Here is a 9235-nt window from a genome sequence, read left to right as displayed (position 1 = left end):
ATGTCATAATTTATTTCCCTGATTCTGTTTTCATGGTTTCTAAGCTATTTCTTCCATACTTCCTACTGATCCTTTTTCTCTATCTGTTTGTCCTCTAGATCACTAATTCTATATTCTGCCTTAGTTACCCTAGCTGTTAGAGTATTTAGATTAGACTGTATCTCATTGATAGAATTTTTAACTTCTTCATGTGTGGCTTTCACTTCTGCCCTTAGGGATTCTATGTTTTCACTAATGGTTTTCTCCAATCTAGCCATTGCCTGGATAATTATTACCCTGAATTCCCTTTCTGACATACTGTTTATGTCCATATCCAATAGTTCTGATGGAAAGGGCATGGTCTTCGAATTTTTTCTCTGTTGGGTATTCCTCCTCCTAACCATTTTGTTGATAGGTAGTTGAGGGAATGTATAGATGAATATATCAACCATGATCCAGGCAATGTGAATCCTGGAACGCTTCTGAGAAGTCAAAAGTCACTCCTAAAAAGAAAGAAAAAAAAAAAAGAAAAAAGAGAGAGAGAAAAAAAGAAAGAGATGACCCAGTTAGAATGGGCCCCAATGGTAAGATTTATAAGGTATACAAACAAAAATACTCACAAAATAAATGGCAAGAAACAAAAAAGAACCCAGGCAAAATGAACCCGAAGGGTAAGATTTATATAATACCAGAACAAAAACAAATTCACAGAAACACTGACAGAAGAAAAAGATGGGAGGGTGGTTATAAATCCTGGATATGGGCGAGGATGTTTATTTTGATTCTTCTTGGGTGTATCTTGATATCTTTTTTAAAGCACTCAACTTTCCAGAGATAAAGGGAGATTAAAACTTGTTTATATATAGGGGTAGTATTGATTAGGGAAAGAGGATTACCTTGAAGCTTATATCTATATGTATGTTAAAAAAAAATAGAAAAGAAAAAGAAAAACACAGGTATATGTGTGAAAAAAGTTCAAGTTAAAAGATTATTATGTTGTGTTGTATTAAACCTCTAGTTGTATTGGTAAGTAGGTTAAAAAATTAAAAAGAATAATAACAGTGATAATGAATTAAAAATAAAAGTTCTATCTATGAAATATACAGGTTTTAGGGCAATACCGGAAGCTTAATGTATTGTTTTCCCCTGATATTGGGGTTTTACAGTTTTATGGGGACCCTGTGGTGGTTGTCCTGTCATACTTTTGGCTGGCCCTCTGAGGGAGAAGCCTGCCATGTTGTTTTCCAGGCAGTCTTGCTTAGGTTGAATCCTTCTGCTCCCTGTCAAGGGGCTGGTCTCTGTGGAAACTGGTTTTTCAGGCTTTTATTTTCTGGAGGGTTTGTGTGTGTGTGTGCGTGTGTGTGTGTGTGTGTGTGTGTGTGTGTGTGTGTGTGACTTTTTGCAGCTTTTCAGAGGTTTAGCGGAAAGCAAACTGCACCCAGACCTCTGTCTCAGAGAGAAGCCTCAGTCTGCCCTCTGGGTGGTCCAGAACAGACAGATTCCCCCTCTGCAAACTCTGCTGAAGCATACAACCTCCCAAAGGCAGTGCTCATCCCCACCCACCTTCTCAGGGGTTGCCCAAAGTGCCCACTTATCTCTGCACCCCTGGGCCACTCAAGCTGTGAGGTATGTTGGTCCAGGGAGCCCTTTTCTGTTGGCTTCCTTTGCCAGGACTGCTCTCTCGAGTCCAGACCTCAGGGTTGTGCAGGTCTCTGTCCCCTGAGAGATCCTGACCAGAGATTTCATGCTGAGTTCCTTCACGCCTGGGCTGGGAGCATCCAGACCCTCGGCTGGTCCTAGTGACCACCGGCTAGCACCCACACAGAGCTCTTTCAGGTGTAGGTAGGGAGCATGGTTCAGACTCTGGTCATGCAGTGCACACAGAGCACAAAAGGCTATAGCTCTAGAGAACACAGGCTGGCACCATCATCAGACTCCCTCATGCTGGGGTGGGAGTGCCCCCAGCCCAGTGGTGATGTCAGCCACGCAATCCCAGGGGCTCCGCCACACTCTCTCTGGCATGGGTGGTCACTGGTGGTGGCTGTCTTGGGTCCATGGGCTTAGGCCCGTGCTCATGACTGCCCAATTCCACCAGTTGCCCCTTAAGATCTCTTGGTCTTTTTGAGTGTTTTTAACCAGACTCCAAATTAATACTGATCCCCAATCACAGGGTACTTTTGTATTGGGGTATTACTTTCTAATGGGTCATTTTTAGTGGCTTCCTCCCCCTTCTGCTTATCCTCCAGTATCAGTCGGAACATTCCCGCTCCACTTTACCTCTCCACTGGTGTCTTCTTCCCCCATAGAGATCCAGAAGTGTATAATCTTACATCTCAGGTTGATTTCGTGGGTGTTCAGTGTTCCGGTAGATAATTAGCTCACTTTAGGGGACTGGTTGAAACAGGGTCTCCTATTTCTCCACCATCTTGCCCCTCCCTCCCCAATTAAAAACAACTGATTTTTAATTTTTTAATTAAAAGTGATTATTGGCTATTGACTTTAATAGACTTACATTAAAGGAAAAAAAACACAATTTTTTAAAATGTGTTAATAAGAAAAATACTCAGAGAAATGTACAATGCTGAGCAGAATATTTGGTGTTTTGAACATAAATAAAACTCATAAATTTTATATGGATTCTTGGCTATTAATACTCTTCCAACAGTCAATTTGTCATTGAACAGGAATATAAACATATGAACAAGTCTAATCCAATATATTTCAAAGCAAGCAGATCCTTGAGAACAAAAACTCTTTCATAACTACCCTTAACATTCATGAGGGAGAGATTATAGGAATGTCATGGATATTCCTAAACCATTAAGAAAAGAAAAATATATATACTTAACACATAAAAACACAGTAACCACATAATAATTAAAAATAATATCCAGTAATGCCCCCTGAAATGAACAAATAACAAAATATAACCTAAGAATTTAAAACAAATATATCCCATGCTCCTACAAAAGCAAAGGCATTTTTTTTTTTCGTTCTGTTGGCTGTTTTTACAAAACCTATGTGTGTATGTATTCTTACAGAAAACCTGACAAATATAGAACAGCCTAGAGAAAATAAAAATCACCTGTCACACAATCAACATGAATGTCATTCCTTTGGTGAGAGCAGGAAAAACTCATAGAATAAGAGAAAACACAGGAAGTTCTTTCTAGCCTCAGGATCTGCTGATGCCAATTCACCAGCCACTTCAAAGTTCACAGGTCATGCCTCTTTATAGGTTCTCAAATATCTCTACTGTTACCTGATTGCTGGCACCAATGCATTTATCATCAGGCCAATAGTGATCAGTAAACAAGGACACAAGAAGGCTATGACTGTAATCTAAAACTTTTTGTTCCTCTAACATTACAACTGGATAGAACCTTGGAAGTTCATGTAGTCCTACCCACCATGCTTATCCTTCTTTGTTCAGAAGGAAATAGGCATGGAGAGGCTAAGTGATTTGCCCAAGTGTCACAGCTGAGTAGAACTGAAATCCAGTCTTCCAGTTATATGGCCAGAGCTCTGTCCAAGGGAGCACACGGTGAATGAATCTCCCCAAGTGATGGGGCTACAGTAATTATGTAGTCAGACTATTAATAAGCCTGAAAGGCAGACCACAGTGAATCTATATGACCAGACAAAAGCATCTAGACAAACTTTTGACTCATAATAGGCAATTGCGTGGGCTCTGGAGAGACAAGCTACACATATATCATGTGGTCAAATTAAGGTGTGTGTCCTGGGCCAACTAATCATAGCACCAATGTGTGATTCCCACATTCCACGGAGATTTGAGCCTAGTTAGAGACCTATGAGGGGTTTGAGGGGTCTCAAGACCAAAACAAGTTGGGAGGTGTGCAGGACCTAAAGGAATCTTAGAATGAAGCTGAGTCTTACCAAGGTAGTTAGTTAATTGCTGTCAACTAGGAAAAATTAAAAAAAAATCTGGACAAAACAGGGTACAACACCATGGACATTCCAACCTGCCTCTGTACACCAAGACCGGCTCTGCCTCACACTTGACCCATCAGACGTTGCATAGTATCCATGAGTTTTCTGCTATGGCTCAGCTTATATGGTCCTCATTGGTAGAACACCATGAATCCTTGGCACAACAGAAGGAAGGAAATGGAAACTTTATAGGCATGCCAAAATTGCTCCCGTACTGTTCCCTGCATGATTCAGTCAGCCCCTGCCCAACCGGTTATGTAAGGAACAAGTATGTGTCTATGTGGGGTATTGGATGATGAGTGGAAATACCTACTTCTAAGTTCATGACAATTCAGCAGGTCCTACAGACAGACTGGTTCCAGTGTCTCTCAGATGGAGAGATGTCTTGCGAGCCACTCCCATTAAAAGAGCCAGAAAGTCTATTGATTGATTGCTTCTATTCCTTGATAATCATCTATGGCTACAGGAAGTCAGAGGTTCTTCAGAAAAGTGCCACCATTGGAGTCATTGGAGGTAGAGATGTGATGGGGGAGAGGCTGAGGTCAGCACGAGATATAACTGAACAGCCAATAGGTGGTTTTCTTCTGGATGGCTTCCAAGGAATCCAGAAAGCCTAGAAACTAGACTGTACTTGATGTCATCAGTCACTGTAAATCTGCTAGAGGACAAACCAAGTCTCATCTGTAGAGTCAGCCAGCCAGATGAGGTGCTAAAGTGCATTGAAAGGGGAATGGACTTATTCAAGAGTTTTTTCCCCCTTATCAAGTGATAGAATGGATTTGTGCCCTGACTTTCAGCTTTCAGTAACTGTTTTAAATCTCTTTAAAAGTTTAAAATTTTTGTGTTAGAGCTTTGAGAGACAATCCTTATTCATTGAAGACTCCATTCTTTATGTGTTTAACATTTGTAATAATTCCTTCATTTAAGAATGAAGTGAAAAAAAGAATGTTATAAAAATACTCTTAATGGGTATACATTTCTGTATGAGAATGTTATAAATTATAAAGTTATTTCTATTAGCAGCAACATATGGAAACATATAAAGTTATAGATAGATATAGATAAAATTTGCTAATAGAAGATACTAACAAAACTGCTACATTTACATTAAGGGTGGAGATAGTTCTTAGAAGGAAATTATCAGAAATAGTAATAACCTTGTATCTTGGCAATGACTCAGGACATTGAGAATCTGGGCAGGTTATCTCTGGGAGCAAATAGGAAGGTAAGAGCCTTTCCCTGGACAGAGTCTGACAGTTGGGAAATAGTGTAGATCCTGCTTAAGTATATATCTAACTGAATGGATAAAAGTTTACAGTAAACCACTTAGATGGAATAACTTTAAAGATTGCTTTTGCATTGGAATTCTACCTGACTACCTATCAAGAGAGTTGGTTGGAACTTTTCTGGCCCGTGTAGATGACACATTTATCTTCAATAGTAAGTGAGCCAGTGTAATCTGCAATAGTAAGTGTGCCAGTGTAGAGTTGACAAAATAACCATAGATTTCTCCCTTTGTATCTGTCTGTGGTTTTCTTGGTTTGGTAGGTAGGAAAGAGGGAGGTACAATAAAGTACTTGTTGAGTCAAATCATGAACTTCTACTTTTATAGTTATTACTATTACTAGCTTTAGAGTGAAACTGTCTACCATAAACTTCAGCTAAGAAACTTCAGTTTGGTGTTTGAAATTTAACTGCAGTGCAGTACTAAATTGTTTTTGTATGTTTTGTTGATGATGGTAGTATTAGTGGTGAAAGAGGGAAGAACCAGCAAGAAGTTGCACTTGCCACTACAAGGTGCACTAGGCTCTGAGAGGACAATTTAAATAATGTTCTGTGACCACAATGAAGATTACACCTACCATGGGCCAGCAGAGAAAATGAGGAAGAAGTCCATGGTGCCTCCAGTGGTTTTTGGGCATTGTTAGTAAAACAAAATATGGTTGAATTTTAACTCTAAACTCACTGATAATACAGAGACTTGCCAAAGGCCAAAGATGATAAAACAACAACTAGAACCCCAAAATCTTTTGCACAACCAATATATATACCTACCACTGACACTAGAATAAAAACTCAAATTTACCCTAATGAAAGTGTAGCGGGGTAGCTGCCTTTTAGGAAATATTTGTGATCCTATTTCCTTAGAGCCTCTGCTAAGTTTCTGTTAACATAGCTCTCAATATAGTTAAGGACAGTAATTTTACATGAGAACTGTAGGGTTGAAAAGGTCTTGAGGTTCACTACTCTAATCCCACTAAGACTGAGCTATCAGATCATCCTCTAACCAGTCAAGAAAATCATTTTCCTTTCAAAGAAGGTAGCATTCTGGTTTTTAACTTAGTATGTTATTCCTTTGGCAGCTAAATGCTGTGATTTTTATAACACGTTAAAATAACTCAGCATAGATAATATGATATTATGTATATGTTATCCAGATTGTACTTTAATTTAGGGGGGGGGAATTGGTTTTCAAATTAAAAATCTACAATGATCAGACTAGGGCAGGGCTAATCCATATTCCACAGGTTGTCAAGTAGCTTCTCTCAGAAAGGCTAGACTCCACAGCCAGATTTTTTCAAGTGCTTCTGTTTTTCTACTTCTCTCAATACCTAAGGCTTTTGCTAATTATCATACAGGATGTCAGAAATAGTCTTCTATTGGTGAAATTCATTGCTTGTTAATTATCATGATTGATTATTAGAAATGGGCTCTTGCTAGAGAAATTAAAGGTCTTCAAGATACAAAAATAAACATTGGCTAAAATATTTTAGCATTTATCTTCAGATCTGATGAGTGTTTTAGAATGCAGTGAGGCATTCCCATCAAGTGGATCCCAGTTTGAGCCACTAATCTATGTTCTAGAAAATATCTTGTGGCCTGATGTTGACTGTAGACAAAAACTTATGCCTCTGGAATAGTGAGTGTTGTATCTGCCTTGAGTTTCCTTTCTTGAAAGGTAGTGGTAACGGCACCTAAAATGACAGAGAGCTAAGCCTTTACAGAACTTACAGAACAGATTTATGATCAGTTTCTGTCTGCTTGCTAATGTTTAATTAATGTATGTGTGACAGAATTTGATCTTATACTTGCTTCCATTATAACTTGGCAGTGAAGCCTGAAGAAAGTAAGTAAACCTCACTCACCTCAAACTTCTTTATGACAACCCTTATCTACAGAGAAGAACCTAAGAGTTGTGCATGATTAAACTAGCTTAGGTCAGTTTGCAACAGAAACTTTTTCTGTAGCTGCATTGAGTAATTACTCTGTAAAGCAAAAACTTCACAAAGAAAGGAAAGGAGTCCAGGGTGGTATTTTATTTCTGACCCAGTCTCTCTCTCTCTCTCTCTCTCTCTCTCTCTCTTTCTCTCTCTCTCTCTCTGGACATTTGTTAAGTTAATGTGTTTAGGGCTGGCCTGTCAGAGGAAGATAAAAGCTCAGGTTCTTAGAGGAAGTGAAAAAAATTGCCCTGTTGTGTGTATCCTCAACTAAAGCCTTTGAGAAAGATGAATGTCAGGATTAAATGGAGATATATATATATATATATATATATATATATATATATATATATATATATATATATATATATTAGTTGTTGTTTCTTAGTACAGGAATGTCCTAAATATCTCAGATTTTCTAGTGTTTTATTCTTCTCTCTCATATAAAACAGGAAAAGAATATTCATAAAAAGAAAGAAAACTATTATTTGCCTTTGGTTTCAAGAAGAAAAATGTGTATGTGGAGGGAGAGGTTGGAGGGAAGACCAAACAAACAAACAAAAAAGACCTGAGGAGTGAGAATTATCTTCTTCATAGACCTACTGCAGGGCCATTACCTGGTTTACAAAGTATAAAAGAATGGCTTATCAGGGAAGATCATCCTTCTATTTGTCTCTCTCTCTCTCTCTCTCTCTCTCTCTCCACCTATCTCTCTCTCTCTCTCTCTCGAGTTCTTAAGGGTCAGAGTGAAAAACAACTCCAATCTATAACAAGGGGACACGGGGACTGCTAGATCAAGTTAATCTGGAATATACCCAGACCAAAGCTCCAGAGACAAACTTAAGAAAAGCAGGTGTCTAGAGAATTTTAAGAAAACCCTTGTAGATCCTGAAAAAAAAAAAAAAACAGTTAATTCAATGAAACATAAGAGGTGAAAAAAAGGAAGAGGACTCCTCCAAGCTAGCTCATCTCTGTTTCTGAATAAAGACACACTCTCCCCTGCAAGTCCAAATCTGAACTCAACCTCTCTATGAATATAGCCTGATTAACATTGACCTATTGCTGCCTCTACCCTTTGTTCCCACTACTACCATGTTCAATTCTTTGTATTTTAGACTTTTGAACACTTGTATATGCATTTCCTTTCAGCCATAGTAGTTTGCATTTGCTAGTATGCAAGTATGAAAAGTTAAACTTTCCAAATATTGTCTAAATTTCTCTCATATTAAATAGTGAACAACCACCTCTGAATACTATATTGCTTCTATTTTATTATAAAAGAATCTATAAGAGTATCTAATTTTACTGCTTTATAATAGAATTCCAGGATATTAATTAAGGTTATTTATGTAACCTGGGATAGATAATCTTATTCTGAGAGTAATTAGGAACAAAACTGAGATAAAAGAAGAGGCAGTGACTGAATTGTAGCTCTCTAATCTCTAAGTGGCTTTTTTGTTTCTCTACCCCACCCTATGTGGAAATTAAGACAAACAAACCAATGAATAAACAAAAGGACAGAGAAGAGTGGAAGAGAAGGAAGATAGAGAGAGAGAGAAAGAGAGAGTGAGAGGGATAGAGAGAGATAGTGAGGGTGAGATGTGTAGGTGGAACAAATCAGTGCTGGTTTGCTTGGCACCAGTGAGAGTAGGGGGCTCCTGTCTGCAAAACTTTTGAAAGGATTGGTAGATAAGTAAGAAATATGTGTAACTCTTATGGAGCAATCCCATTTTGGAACATCTTGTTCAAAGGCATTATCTATGTGTAAAGCCAGGAAACAGGTTATTGATACTTGCACTATTTGTCCCAGTTTGGAATCTCCAATTTTAATGAGGATCCTGTCTTCCTCATTTGCCCTTTAAGACCTCCTAATCCATGTTCTGAGTGGCTTGGTTCTCTGGCTTTACATATACTGGCCTTTTTTTTTTTTTAAAAGAAGATTTTATTTATTTATTTGACACAGAGAGGTCGCAAGTAGGCAGAGAGGCAGGCAGAGAGAGAGCGGGAAGCAGGCTCTCTGCTGAGCAGAGAGCCTGATGTGGGACTCGATCCCAGGACCCTGCGATCATGACCTGAGCTGAAGA

The 9235-nt window shown here is 38.6% G+C and overlaps 1 pseudogene; it reads left to right on the top strand.

Moving 5' to 3' along the window:
• Positions 1 to 3862: 3862 nt before the first annotated feature.
• On the top strand, positions 3863 to 4740 carry LOC116582353 (annotated as a pseudogene).
• Positions 4741 to 9235: the final 4495 nt, after the last annotated feature.

Source organism: Mustela erminea, chromosome X (genome assembly GCF_009829155.1).
Source record: "Mustela erminea isolate mMusErm1 chromosome X, mMusErm1.Pri, whole genome shotgun sequence".
NCBI lineage: Eukaryota > Metazoa > Chordata > Mammalia > Carnivora > Mustelidae > Mustela > Mustela erminea.
Note: the sequence above shows the minus strand (reverse complement) of the source record. Positions and strands in the feature narration are given on the sequence as shown.